A 15,586-nucleotide genomic window follows, 5' to 3' on the forward strand; every position below is an offset into this window, starting at 1 on the left:
AACTTTAGTCCCCGGATCGAACAACCCAGCCTCTCGGGCACCACACATTAAATTTGCACTGGCAATTACAGGCTTGCAGCAATGCTTAATAAAGATGTGGCGCATTTTAGGTGGCATCATTAGCCAGCTTCCACCAACCAGACAGTACCAACCACAGGACCGGCCGGGATAGAAAAGGGAAAGGCAAAGCAGTAGCATAAACAAACAAAGACGAGCACGAACACTCCTTTGTCCGGTTGAGAGGGCCGGGACGGCGATGAGAGATTGCCAAATGGTTGGCGAAGCGACTAAGGTTTCATCATCAGAAAAAGAAAAGAGAAATATATATATATTCGCAAAGCGACACAGCGAACGGCCGGTGCTTTGAGTTCGTGGTGCTAATTAATCTGCTTCCTCGGCGCCCCACCCCGCTAAATTAGTGCGCGCAATCATTCACCCGTTCGTCTTTTTGCCGAGCAAAATAGAGCAGGCCATGTAGCTACACGCCAATCGGCAACCTTTTCTCCCTTTGGTCTAAAAACGAGAACATATGTACCTGGCCAGAGTCCAGATCGATGATGTGCACGAGAACAAAAGCAAGGCGGCAAGGCATACGTGTTGGCCGCCGTCGTTAGTTAGATGGCACTAGGATATGCGCGGCTGATTAGCTCAAACTACGATCTGCCCCTAGGCCATGTGTGTTAAGTCCCGTGACATGCGTGCGTAAACTCAGATTGATCTCCATCTGCTGCTGCTGTAGGATGTAGGCCTGTAGCTGAACTGAACAGCTAGCCCTACATTACCGTGCCTCTTCTTCTACGACCCGTCCCTGTTGTCGTGACGTCTCATCGTTGGCACTTGGCAGTCTCCGGCGGATCACAATTTGTGCTCCTCTTGCTCCACGATTGATTCTCCAGATGACACCATTTGTAGCATCCACTAAATATAGAAAAACGGTTAGCGGCGGCCGGACGGGCGGACGGCTAACCATGGGAAAATTTCTTATTTCTACTAGGCCAGCGTGTGGTGAGGCCGACTCCCGCACCGCCCGGCCAGCGGCCACGGACGCGTCGCTGCCTCGCTTGCGTGCGCGAACCGAGTCAAGTACAGTTTTTTTTTTAAGTCCGGCACACACAATGGGGCTCCGGTTTAGCAATAACAATACTCAGCTCCATCACAAATCCAAAACGTATCATCTAAAAAAAAAATCCAAAATGTGTTCAGATAAAAACACCTATCTCATGATCAAACCCCGCTAACCACCGGACTATCAAGTCAACGGAGGCAACAACACAGTTACCTTGACCTGCGTGGATAACCGGATATGAAAGCCACCTCAAGCTTAATCTGTCGACTCAGCACCAGCCGGACTTATCAGTCCAGAAACCAACCGACCATTCAAGGAGCACAAGTGCACGATATCACCGTCACAACGTTTCTCTACCTATACCTATGGATGAAAACGGTACGGATATTTATTCGACCGTCCGTTCGACCGAACAAATATGAACACTTATCTGGATAGTTACTCGGATATCCGTAATTTTTTTCGGATACGGATACTAAAACGGATATCTTAGGCGGATATCAAATACGGATGTAATATCATCGATATCCGGCGGATATCGGATAATCCGGTTAAGTATCGGATATATCCGGATATTTAAAAACGGATATTATCCGGATATTATTCAAACGACCTTGGATGGAGAAATGATCAAAATAAAAATTGTAGATCTCAAAAAGTTATGAAACTTTGTTGTTTACAACTTTTTCGTTTGAAATCATTTAGTGCTTCAAAATTTAAACCGTCCAAACTTTCTCAAATGGAAAACTAATTTATAGGCGTCAAAATTTAAAAATCATAAATTTGAACCATCCAAACTATCTCAAATGGAAAGTTGACCAAAACAACAATTGTAGATATTGATGAGTTGAACAAACTTGGTATTCAAAACTTTTCAATTTAAAGTCATTTAGAGTTCATAATACTAGAGTCAACGTGTTGTTTTTTCATTTGACCAAATTTGACTTGGTCAAACTTGCTCAAATGAGACACTAAATGACCTCAGATGAAAAAACTCTGAATACCAAGTTTGATCATCTCAGCAAGATCTACAATTGTTACATGGCTCATTTTCCCATTTGAGAAAGTTTTATCAAACACTAGTCACAAATTCTTAAATCTCATATAGACTTTCTGAAACTATGTCACACACTTGTGAAATTTGAACTATATTTTGTTCAAACTTTCTCAAATGAAAAAATGGCCTATATAAGGATTGTAGATCTTAATGAGATGAACAAATTTGGTATTCAAAACATTTCAATTTGAGACAATCTAGGGTTCCGAAAATTAGTTTGTAAATGTCGAAATTTAAAAATCACAAATTTGAACCATCCAAACTATCTCAAATGGAAAGTTGACCAAAACAACAATTGTAGATCTTGATGAGTTGAACAAACTTGGTATTCAAAACTTTTCAATTTAAATTCATTTAGAGTTCATAATACTAGAGTCAAAGTGTTGTTTTTTCATTTGACCAAATTTGACTTGGTCAAACTTGCTCAAATGAGACACTAAATGACCTCAGATGAAAAAACTCTGAATACCAAGTTTGATCGTCTCAGCAAGATATACAATTGTTACATAGCTCATTTTCCCATTTGAGAAAGTTTTATCAAACACTAGTCATAAATTCTTGAATCTCATATAGACTTTCTGAAACTATGTCACACACTTGTGAAATTTGAACTACATTTTGTTCAAACTTTCTCAAATGAAAAAATAGCCTATATAAGGATTGTAGATCTTGATGATCTGAACAAACTTGGTATTCAAAACTTTTCAATTTGAGACAATCTAGGGTTCCGAAAACTAGTTTGTAAACGTCAAAATTTAAAAATCACAAATTTGAACCGTCCAAACTATCTCAAATGGAAAGTTGACCAAAACAACAATTGTAGATCTTGATGAGTTGAACAAACTTGGTATTCAAAACTTTTCAATTTGAAGTCATTTAGAGTTCATAATACTAGAGTCAAAGTGTTGTTTTTTCATTTGACCAAATTTGACTTGGTCAAACTTGCTCAAATGAGACACTAAATGACCTCAGATGAAAAAACTCTGAATACCAAGTTTGATCGTCTCAGCAAGATATACAATTGTTACATAGCTCATTTTCCCATTTGAGAAAGTTTTATCAAACACTAGTCACAAATTCTTGAATCTCATATAGACTTTCTGAAACTATGTCACACACTTGTAAAATTTAAACTACATTTTGTTCAAACTTTCTCAAATGAAAAAATAGCCTATATAAGGATTGTAGATCTTGATGATCTGAACAAACTTGGTATTCAAAACTTTTCAATTTGAGACAATCTAGGGTTCCGAAAACTAGTTTGTAAGCATCAAAATTTAAAAATCACAAATTTGAACCGTCCAAACTATCTCAAATGGAAAGTTGACCAAAACAAGAATTGTAGATCTTGATGAGTTGAACAAACTTGGTATTCAAAACTTTTCAATTTGAAGTCATTTTGTCAGATACCGTGAGAAGGGGTACCCTAAGCAAGACCCAAAAAACGACTGCTTAGACTTCGTAAAGATCGAAACCAGCTAAACACCGCTGGCCTCGGTCGATTCTCCGACTCGCCCGAGGCCCCATCACCGCTGGCTCGCCCGAGGCCCCATCGCCGCTGGCCTCGGCCGATTCTCCGACTCGCCCGAGGCCCCCTCACCACTGACCTCGAGCGATTCCCCGCCAAAGGCCTCGGCCGGGCCACCGACCCTCCGTCTCGCGCGAGGCGGGCTCGGCAGCACTCCGCTGCCTCTTCCTTCTCCCGTCCCTCTGACAAAACGTCGTGTCGCATTAACTCAGCCAACTGCTGCCCCTGACATCGGCCGCATGCTCGGCACAGTACAACGGAATGGCCGACGGGACAGGAGGCAGGACTGGGCAGGGGTTACCCGCCACTGTACTAACCACCATGCACATGGTTGACGCCCATGCCTCACTGTGCTGCCAACTCCTGCTCCGAGGACAACGCAGCGTGGGGAGCCACGTCTGGGCTACTGTGGCCTCGGAATCAATACCCAGGACCAATAATTCCCTCCAAGGCCTCGGCAGTTTTCTTCAGGGGCTCGGCAGCCTGAGGACCCATGTCCGCCGAAGCCCCCCACGATGGCTCGGCCTCGGCATCTGCAGAGCCGCTGCTCCCTACGATGTCATTGCACGGTGACCAGCACGTCGCCCGCCATGTCCTGCATCAAGCTGTACTGGAGCCCCACGACGCACAAAATCGAGTATGACCGGCGCGTCACTTCTGCACGACAAGGACGGGGCCACTCCATCGACCATACCACAACAGTGGCCGGCTACAGGGCTCGGACACGCCACCCCATTTACAGAAGCGCTATGTAGCAACCTATGTACGGTCCCAGTTCTCCCTTAGAGTATAAAAGGGAGGGACCGGGGCCATTTCTAGGGAGGAAGGCAGAAAGACGAACACACCGATAGAACTACGCACTCCTACGCTGCTTGGGAACAACGCCTCAAGCAGCCCGCACCACCCACGCCGAGACCTGGGGCTAGCTCCCTCTCTCACCTAGCTTGTAACCCCCTACTACGAGCACTCCGGTGCAAGGAATACAAGATCGATCTCTCGGACTGGACGTAGGGCCTCGATTGCCTGAACCAGTATAAACCTTGTGTCTCTTTGCATCACCATCCGGGATTAGGGGCACGCAGCACAAATTCACTCGTTGGTTGAGGGACTCCTGGTTCCAAAGCACCGACAGTTGGCGCGCCAGGTAGGGGCCGTCTGCGTGTCAGCTTCGTCATCCTAGCAAGTTCCGGATGGCAGACCCCGTACGACCATTGCGTCTCGGCACCGTAGTTTGGTTCGGGAGCCTAGAGTTCATGTCTCTAGGGCATGAGTACGACATGGTGCTCCTCACCCCTCGAGCCCCACCGTCCGACGATGAAGTCGCGCCTCGGCAGCCCAGGCGCAGGCGGCGCCCGGGCGGCCGCTCTCGCCACGCTCGCCAGGCGCGACGCGAGCAAGGCCACCCCGACGCTACGCGAGCCCGGGGCGGCACGCCACTCCCCGCCGATACCCTACGACCAGCTGTTGGTACGGGGTCCCTGGCTGGGGACCTGTCTGGCCTGAGCATGGACGAAGGAAAATCGCCGGTGGCTCGCGGCGATGCCCAGTCGTCTAGCTCTGCTCCACCACTCCCTGAAGAGCCGACCCCGACGGGGCAGAATATGGAGACGGCACCGTCCCCATACCCCTTTGGGTTGAGAAATGCCGCCGCCTCTTACGCCTACGCTTACGCTGCCACTCACGAGCACCCCTCGGAACGCCGCCAGCGCTTCGCTCTAGACCTGAGCACCCGCTCCGACTCCTCGGACGAGGATGAGGCATGGCCCAGGGTGGATTTCTCCGAACTCCACAACCCTAGGGCTTTGCGCCAATTCTTGGCCGCGAGCGACTACTGCCTCGGCTACTCCGACTCCGACGACGAAGGGACTTACGATCCATCTCGTGAGTGCTTCCACGTCGGGCTCGGGATGCCAAGGGCGGGCGAAGAGGACGAGAGGACAGGCAACCATTCCCCGCCCAGGGCAGGGGCGGGCGACGCCACACCTCCACGTCTCGAGGCCCCGGCAGCACGGAACGAGAATCCTGTTCGCGGGGGCATCAACGCCCAGACCTGGAGCAGCTCCGCGAGCTTCGAGCCAAGGTCGAACAAGACCGACTCCTTCTGCAATAGCTTCGGGACACTCTCGAGCAGGAGCAGCAAGGGCGCGGTGAGGGCGGAGGAGCCCGAGGGAGGGCCCGCGACGTCCATCACCGCATCAACGACAACGAGGGGGGAGAGCCACCCCCAATCTTTAATCGCGCTAGCCAGAATGTCGCAGCGGCTACGATGCTGGTCCGAGCAATGCCCGAGCCCTCCACCACCGAGGGGCGACGGGTCCACGGAGAGCTCCGCGACCTCCTCGAGACCGCAGCGGTGCAGCAGGCCGAAAGTTCCGCCTCCCGCCGACGCGGAGGCACCTCGGAGCAACCCACAGCGCAACCTCGCTGGGGCCAGGATGCCTCGGTCCGTCCCGAGGCCGCTCGCGCCTCGGTCAACAGGGCCCCCTCGGGGCGCGATCGACCTAGGGACCAACGCGAGGCATAGGGCGACCACGAAGTAGTTGGCAGGCAACGGCGCCACGACGACGGAGCCGCCCGGGGCTACCACCCACACCGAGGCGGTCGCTACGACAGCGGTGAGGACCGCAGTCCTTCCCCTGAGCCGCCAGGACCTCGGGTCTTCAGCAGGGCCATCCGCGTTGCTCTTTTCCCCGCCCAGTTCCGACAGCCGGCCAACCTTGCGAAGTACAGCGGCGAGACCAACCCGGAACTCTGGCTCGCCGATTACCGCCTGGCCTGCCAACTAGGTGGCGCGGACGATGATCTGCTCATCATCCGCAATCTCCCTTTGCTCTTATCGGACTCGGCGCGAGCCTGGCTCGAGCATCTCCCTCCCTCGCAAATCCACGACTGGCGCGACTTGGTTAGGATCTTCGTCGAGAACTTCCAGGGCACATACGTGCGCCCTGGGAATTCCTGGGATCTTAAGAGCTGCCGCCAGAAGCCGGACGAGTCTCTCCGAGACTTCATCCGGCGCTTCTCCAAACAGTGCACCGAGCTACCCAGCGTCGGCGACTCGGAGATCGTCCAGGCTTTCCTCTCCGGCACCACTTGTCGGGACTTGGTCCGAGAGTTAGGACGCAACGTCCCGCGCTCTGCTGCCGTGCTCCTCGACATCGCCACCAGCTTCGCCTCAGGGGAAGAGGCTGTTGGAGCCATCTTCCCCGACGCCGATTCCAAGGGTAAGCGGAGGGAAGAGGCCCCTGAGGCCTCAGCCTCCCACCTCCCTAAGAAAAAGAAGAAGGGTCGCCCAGGGAAGCAGGAAGTCCTCGAGGCCGTCCATGTCGCCACAACGGATCGCAGGAATCCCCGCGGCCCCCGCGGCCCCGGGCTATTCGACGACATGCTGAAGAAGCCCTGCCCTTACCATCAAGGTCTGGTGAAGCATGCTCTCGAGGATTGCACCATGCTGCGGCGCTACTACGCCAGGCTCGGGCTCCCCGACGACGACACCAAGCAGAAGGGCGCCGGCGGTCGGAACGAGGACAAGGACAACGGGTTCCCCGAGGTACGCAACGCTTTCATGATCTTCGGTGGGCCCTCGGCATGCCTTACGGCGCGGCAGCGCAAGAGGGAACGCCGAGAAGTCTTCTCGGTCAAAGTGGCCACCCCCCAGTACCTCGACTAGTCCCAAGAGGCGATCACCTTCGATCGAGGTGACCACCCCGACCGTATTCCGAATCCCGGGCAGTACCCGCTGGTCATCGACCCGATCATCGGCAACACCCGACTCTCCAAGGTGTTGATGGACGGAGGCAGCGGCCTCAACATCCTCTACGCCAACACCCTGGAGCTCTTGGAGATCAACCGGTCGAGGCTACGAGGCGACGTTGCACCCTTCCATGGCATCGTGCCGAGGAGGCGCACGCAACCCCTCGGGCGCATCGACCTTCCCGTCTGCTTCGGCACCCCTTCCAACTACCGCAAGGAAGTCCTCACCTTCGAAGTAGTCGGGTTCGGGGGAGCCTACCACGCCATCCTGGGGCGACCATGCTACGCCAAGTTCATGGCAGTGCCCAACTATACCTATCTCAAGCTCAAGATGACAGGCCCTAATGGTGTCATCACAATCGAATCCATGTACGAACATGCATACGACTGCGACGTCGAGTGCATCGAGTACGCCGAGGCTCTTGCGGAGGCCGAGACCCTCATCGCCCACCTCGACCAGCTCAGTGGCGAGGTACCTGACTCCAAGCGTCACGCGGGGGCGTTCGAGCCCGCTGAAACCATCAAACTCATCCCGGTCGACCCCGCATGCCCCGACGACCGGGCGCTGAGGATCAGCGCCACCCTCAACATCAAATAGGAAGCCGTGCTCGTCGACTTTCTCCGTGCGAACGCCGACATTTTCGCATGGAGTCCCTCGGACATGCCGGGCATACCAAGGGAAGTCGCCGAGCACGCCCTGGACATCCGGGCTGGATCTAGACCGGCAAGGCAACGCCTGCGCCGCTTCGACGAAGAAAAGCGCAGGGCCATCGGGGAGGAGGTATAGAAGCTTTTGGCAGCCGGGTTCATCAAGGAAGTATCCCACCCAGAGTGGTTGGCTAACCCTGTTTTAGTCAAGAAGAAAAATGGGAAATGGAGGATGTGTGTAGACTACACCGGTCTGAATAAAGCCTGTCCAAAGGTCCCCTTCCCATTACCTCGAATCGATCAAATCGTTGATTCCACCGCAGGGTGCGAGACCCTGTCTTTCCTCGATGCGTACTCCGGATACCATCAGATCAAGATGAAAGAGTCTGACCAGCTCGCGACTTCTTTCATCACCCCGTTTGGCATGTACTGCTACGTGATGATGCCCTTCGGCCTCAGAAACGCAGGTGCCACGTACCAGCGGTGCATGACCCAGGTCTTTGGCGACAACATTGGGCAGACCGTCGAGGCCTACGTAGACGACATCGTGGTCAAAACTAGAAAGGCTGAAAATCTCGTGAATGACTTGAGGGTGACCTTCAAATGCCTTAGAGAGAAGGGCATCAAGCTCAACCCCAAGAAGTGCGTGTTCGGGGTCCCCCGAGGCATGCTCTTGGGATTCATAGTCTCGGAACGCGGCATTGAGGCCAACCCAGAGAAGGTCTCAGCTATAACCAGCATGGGACCAATCAGAGACCTCAAGGGCGTACAGAGGGTCATGGGATGCCTTGCAGCCCTAAGTCGCTTCATCTCGCGCCTCGGCGAAAAAGGCCTGTCCCTGTACCGCCTCTTGAGAAAGTCCGAGCGCTTTTCTTGGACCGCCGAGGCCGAGGAAGCCCTCGCCAGGCTCAAAGCACTGCTCACCAACCCCCCCGTCCTGGTACCGCCCACCGAGGGCGAGCACCTCTTGCTCTACGTCACCGCGACGACCCAAGTGGTTAGCGCGGCCGTAGTAGTCGAGAGGCAGGAGAAGGGACATGCTCTACCCGTCCAACGACCTGTTTACTTCGTCAGCGAAGTGCTCTCCGAAACTAAGATGCGTTACCCCCACGTCCAGAAGCTGGTTTACACCGTAGTCTTGGCTCGACGCAAGCTGCGTCACTACTTCGAGTCCCACCCGGTGACTGTGGTGTCGTCTTTTCCTCTGGGAGAGATAATCCAAAACCGGGAGGCCTCGGGTAGAATAGCCAAGTGGGCTGTCGAACTCATGGGGGAAACCTTGTCTTTCGCGCCTCGGAAAGCGATCAAATCACAGGTCCTGTCCGACTTTGTAGCCGAATGGACCGACACACAGCTGCCACCCGTTCAGATCCAATCAGAATGCTGGACCATGTACTTCGACGGGTCTCTGATGAAAACTGGGGCTGGCGCGGGCCTGCTCCTGGTCTCGCCCCTCGGAGTACACATGCGCTACATGATCCGGCTTCACTTCGCTGCCTCCAACAATGTCGCCGAATACGAGGCCCTCGTCAACGGCCTGCAAATCGCCATCGAACTTGGAGTACGACGTCTCGACGTACGGGGTGATTCGCAGCTCGTCGTCGATCAGGTGATGAAAGAGTCAAGCTGCCATGACCCCAAAATGAAGGCGTACTACGCGATAGTACGTCGCCTGGAGAACAAGTTCGACGGTCTCGAACTCAACCACGTTGCACGAAAGTTCAACGAGGCCACGGACGAACTAGCGAAGATGGCGTCGGCACGGACCCCGGTTCCCCCGAACGTCTTCGCCAGAGACCTCCACAAGCCATCCGTCGACTACGCCTCGGCGACGGAAGAGGGCCCATCGGCCGAGCCCACCGCAGGGCCCGAGGCCCCCTCTGCCACCGAGACCTCGCCCGCCGAGCCCGAGGCCATGGCGATTGACGCAGAGCCTCCCAAGGCCGATCAAGGAACGGACTGGCGAGTCCCTTTCCTTGATCGCCTCGTTCGAGGAGAGCTTCCTGCCGACAGAACCAAAGCCCGACGGCTTGCGCGACGCGCCAAGACTTACGTCCTCTGCGACGGCGAGTTGTATAGGCGTAGCCCATCTGGTATTCTCCAACGATGCATCACCACCGAGGCTGGCCAATCCTTACTTTGGGACTTGCACGCGGGAGTCTGCGGGCACCACGCGGCGCCTCGGGCGCTCGTGGGTAACGCCTTCCGCCAAGGTTTCTATTGGTCGACGGCGGTGGCCGACGCCACGATGCTAGTACGCTCCTACGAGGGATGCCAGTACTATGCTCGACAGACGCACCTCCCGGCCCAAGCCCTCCAAACCATCCCCATCACATGGCCATTCGCTGTATGGGGGCTGGACATGGTCGGGCCTCTGCAGAAGGCACCCGGGGGCTATACCCATCTGCTGGTAGCTATCGACAAATTCTCCAAATGGATCGAGGCTCGTCCGATCGCTCAGATCAAATCCGAGCAAGCGGTGCTGTTCTTTACGGATATCATCCACAGGTTCGGGGTTCCTAACACCATCATCACTGACAATGGGACACAATTCACCGGTCGCAAATTCCTAACGTTCTGCGACGACCACCACATCTGGGTGGCCTGGTCAGCCGTAGGGCACCCAAGGACGAATGGCCAAGTAGAGCGTGCCAACGGCATGATCCTACAAGGCCTTAAGCCAAGAATATTCAATCGATTGAAGAAGTTTGATAAGAAATGGCTTGCCGAACTCCCGTCAGTCATCTGGAGCCTAAGGAATACCCCGAGCCGAGCCACGGGATTCACACCGTTCTTCCTGGTCTATGGAGCCGAGGCCATCCTCCCCACTGACTTAGAATACGGTTCCCCGAGGCTACAGGCGTACAACGAGCAAAGCAACCGCACTGCCCGCGAAGACGCCCTCGACCAACTGGAGGAAGCCCGAGACATCGCGCTGCTACACTCAGCCAGATACCAGCAAGCCCTACGACGCTACCAAGCCCGGCGCGTCCAAAGACGAGACCTGAAGGTAGGCGACCTGGTGCTAAGACGGAGGCAGAGCAACAAGGGCCGCCACAAGCTGACCCCACCCTGGGAAGGGCCGTACATCGTCGCTCAAGTGCTGAAGCCCGGGACCTACAAGTTGGCCAATGAGAAGGGCGAAATCTTCACAAACGCTTGGAACATAGAACAGCTACGTCGTTTCTACCCTTAAATTTCCAAACGTTGTTTACATTGTTTCTCGAAATACAATAAAGAAGCGTCCTTAGTTGTTATAATCTTTCGAGGAACCCCCCTTATAGACAAGTCGATTGTATAGAACCTAAGGACCGTACGATCGTCTCAAAGGCGAAAAGGCCGGCCGAGCCGTGAGAACGGCCTACGCCTCCGGGCTACGGCAGCTCCCTCACCACTTTTCACCCAAAGGACAGCGTAGGCTCCGAGGAAGTTCTATGCAGAGAGCTTGTCTATCAATAGGGGCTCGACGTCACAATAGCGCTATAAGGGAGACTCGGCTCTGCCTCTGCAAAGCCGAGCCTCCCTTGGGGGCTAAAAAGGGGAAACCCCCTAAGTCCTGAAACCCCCTAAGTCTCGAACACCGTTTGTTAATGGTCTTTCAAAAAATTTCTACGCCAAACTCTCTCGCGCTCCGACGGGACCTTCACAAGAAACCCAAAGACCAAAAGTTTGTCTGGAGGCCAAAGGGCCGATCGAGTCGTGAGAACAACCTACGCCTCTGGGCTACGGCAGCTCCCTTACCATCCTTCGCCGAAGGACAGCTTAGGTCCCGAGGGATTTCTTTGCGGGTTCCCAAGATCGAGACAGAGGGCACAGGCTCGGAAGTAGAACAGAAAACGGTTAAAAGACGCACATACGCAAATACTTTAAAGGCCTCGACGGCCACAAAGACGTCACGGTATGACAACTAACCCAATCCGGTTACATGGCCCCTTTTGGCCTAGATCAAAGCTCAAGGATCGGCGGCCGGCGCGGGAGGGACCACCTCTTCTTCAAATAGACCAGCCAGCGCTGTGCCAGGTGCCTCGGCCGCCTCCAACAGCCTCATTACCTCCGCATCAGCCTCCTCGTCATCTTCTGGCAACACGTAGCCGTCGCTGACAGCCTCGAGGTTGATGGCATAGTGCGAGGAAACGACAGCCAGGGCGCGCTTGACGCCCGTGTGCAACGCCCCCCGGAGCCTCTCGTGGACGCGGCCGCTCAACGCAATCAGGCGGCTCCCAAGGGAGCTGGCTGATTGGACCTCCTCAACGTCCAGGGCCTCGCAGGCGGTACGGACAGCGCTGCACAGCGCCTCGTGCTCCCAGACCTCAACATCCAGCGCCGCTTGCGCTACGACGGAGGCCTCAGCCGCCTGGGAAGCCTCTTTCTCTAGATCTACGTCGCAACGAAGGGTCAGGAGTCAAACGCGAACCGGAACAAATGGAACAAGGAACACGGTTCAGCGGAACTTACCCTTGGCCTTGTTCTTCCAGGCTAAGACCTCGACCCGAGAGGCCTCGGCCGCCTTGGTAGCCTCTGCCAAGGCGACTTTCGTCGCCTGATGCTCGCTCTGCTCCGCACCCAGCTGCCCGGCTGTGGCCTTCGCAGAGGTCGTCGCTTCTTGGGCCCGAGACCTGAAGGAGTCTCGCTCCTCCTCCAGTTCCTTGATCTTCGCCACCAGAGGGGCAGCCTGCCCCTTAGCCGTGACCAGCTTAGCCTGAAGGTCAGCACAACGAAGGCGGAGGTCCTCCACTTCCGCACTCCGCGCCGACAAAAGCCCCTAGGCATCGGCAAGCAGGCCCTTCTGCCGCCCGAGCTGGTCCCAGATATCCCTCTCCCTTCGTAGGAACACCGATTTCCCAAGGGACCGGGTCTCGAGCTCCTAAAGAGGTAAAAAACGCACGTCAAACACTGCGAGGACAACTCGGCACGAGACACGAAAGTACTTACCCAAGTGACACCAGGCAAGTCCCCTTCCATAATAGTCATCGCTGTCTGCAGCGACCGCACTGCCAGTTGGCGGTACTCCTCGAGGGTATCCCACCGCCCCCCCTCTGCGATATCTTCAAGGGCGAACACAGGCTCCCCCTCGGGATCAGCCTGGTTCCGCCAGAAAACACGCGGGAAGTTCCACCCATGGGGCTCGGGCCGTAGCCGGGCAAGGGCCGAACTCCCCTCGGCGGGATCTAGGACTGGCTGCTCCGCGGTACTGGCCGCCTCGACGTTCGCTGCCTCCTTCCCTCGGGAAGAATCATCAGACGAGATTGTCTGAACCAGGGGCGGCGCCAAAATTTGCTCTGTCTCCACCTCCATCGCCTCGGTCTCGACGGACCCGGGGGCTCTGGCCTCCGCCATCTCTACCTCGATGGCCCCGACGTCCACCGCCCTGACTTCGGAGGTCTTGGGGGCTCCGGCCACACCCTCAATGGCCTCGGCAATGGTAGACGCCCCAGCCTCCTTCGCCCCAAGACCCACGACATCATGAGGCGTGGGCTCCTCCTCCTCTACTCGCTCCGCGGCCGCCTCAGCACCCTTTTCCTGGGCAGCCGCCTCCTCCGAAACGGCCCCGCCTGACGCCGCGCCACGCTGCACGCCAGCCTGCGCCTCCGCTGCCTGATGGGCGGAGGAGCTAACGTTCACCATGAGCGCCTTACGGGGTGCCAAGGGAGGATCTTCCACCGGATGCGTCTGGCTGGAAGCAAAGACACTCCTAAGGTCAGCATGCGACCAAGGGGCAAACAAGAAGTACTACGGACTCCACCAGAAAAGACGCTTACCGCGAACGGGGATGCAGCCGCTTCGACACCGCCAGCCTCCTCTGCAACGGCGGCGGTGGTGGCAGCAGCGCGGCCTCGGTGTCCACCAGTGCCAGCTGGCCTCCGTCGGACCCCGGCACCTCCTCGACCCTTCGCGGAGACAATGGGGTCGCCCCCACCGTCACCCGCTCGACCTCCACCGTCGAACCCATCGGGCTGACGGCACGCTCCTCCGACACCCACGCCTCGGGTGTGTCGGCCTCGGCCCCGGGACGGGCCACCACTGGCCCCGGGACACCTCCTCCTCCTAGGAGCGTCAGGCTCCTTACCGGCGCCCCGGGTACCATCTCCCTAATGTCGGGGAGGTGTTCCAGGCAGGCCGTCCCCACCTCGCGCCCGCCGCCGTCGCTCGAAGAATCCGACACCGACGACGAGGGAGATGGCTCCAACGGGAGACCGTCGAGCTTCTGACGCCGGCGACGGGCGTCCAGCTTTTCGCGCGCGAGGAGCTTCTTCGTGCGCTTCGCCTCCTTAGCATCTTTCTTCTTCTTCTCCTCCTCGGCACGCGCCCTGTTCACGGATCGCCACCGGGCGTCCTCGGGAACGGGCGGCGGGGAGCCTCGCACGTCTCTTATCCCCTGTGAGAACGACGAAGTAAGACAACAGACAAAAAAGGCGAAAAACAAGAAGGCCGCGAAAGCCTCGGCAACATCCAACTTACCAGCGAGACATACCCCCACGACGGGCGCATCGGGAACGGCATCAAATCGTCAATCTTCGGCTTCCCGTCCACCGCCTCTCTCACCCGACGCAGGGTCTCGTCGTCGGTAAGGGCGAAGGCGGACATCTTGACACCAGCGATCGGATCGCCCGGGGTCATCTCGAACAGCCGCCGCCGCCGGGCCATCAGCGGCAACACCCTCCGGCGGTGAAAAGCCACCACGACCACGGCCGCCGAAAGGCCGTGGTCACGCAGCTTCCCCAAGGCCCTCAAGAGCGGTTCCAGCCTAGGCTGATCGACCTTGATGACGTCGTACCCCCATTTCTCTGGTTGACTCTCTACAACCCGCCCGGTATAAGGGGGAAGTCCTCCGCCGTCGTTGCGGAGGTAGAACCAGCCGTCATACCAACGACGGTTGGACGATGACAGCTGGGCCGGGATGTAGAGGGACTGCCGGTCTTGGCGCACGTGAAGGGTGCAGCCGCCGGCCCTCTGCACCTTCCAAGCCCCCCTCGTTCCCCCCGGCTTGGTGGTGAACGTCGCTCGGAACAAGTGGAGCCACAACTCCCAGTGGGGAGCGATCCCCAAGTACCCCTCACAGACGGCGACGAAGATGGCCGCCTGCGCGATGGAGTTGGGGCTGAAATTGTGAAGCTCCACGCCATAGTAGTGCGGGAGCGCCCGCATGAAGTTATCCACCGGCGACCCGAAGCCTCGCTCGTGGAAGACAACGAAGCTCACCACGTAGCCGTCGCGCGACCTCGGCTCCGACTCGTTCCCCGGAGCAATCCACTCCGGCTCGTCGGGGTCGGTGATCGGGCGAAGAAGACCGGCCTCCACGAGCGACTGCAGCTTCTCCTCGGTGACGTCGGACCGCTCCCAGGGATCCGCCGGGAGGATGACGGGACCACCAGCCATTGCGCGGCGGAGGACGCTGCTACGGCGGTAATCTCTCTCCCTCTCTCTTTCAGTCTCTCGCCCTCGCCCTTCTCCTCCCCGGCGCTCTATGCTCTCAGCAACGGCACGGAGACAGCAAAAGCGAATGCGGAAAAGGTAAGAAGGGGAAGGGCGAGGTTCT

Source organism: Miscanthus floridulus, chromosome 5, assembly GCF_019320115.1.
Source record: "Miscanthus floridulus cultivar M001 chromosome 5, ASM1932011v1, whole genome shotgun sequence".
Classification (NCBI taxonomy): Eukaryota; Viridiplantae; Streptophyta; class Magnoliopsida; order Poales; family Poaceae; genus Miscanthus; species Miscanthus floridulus.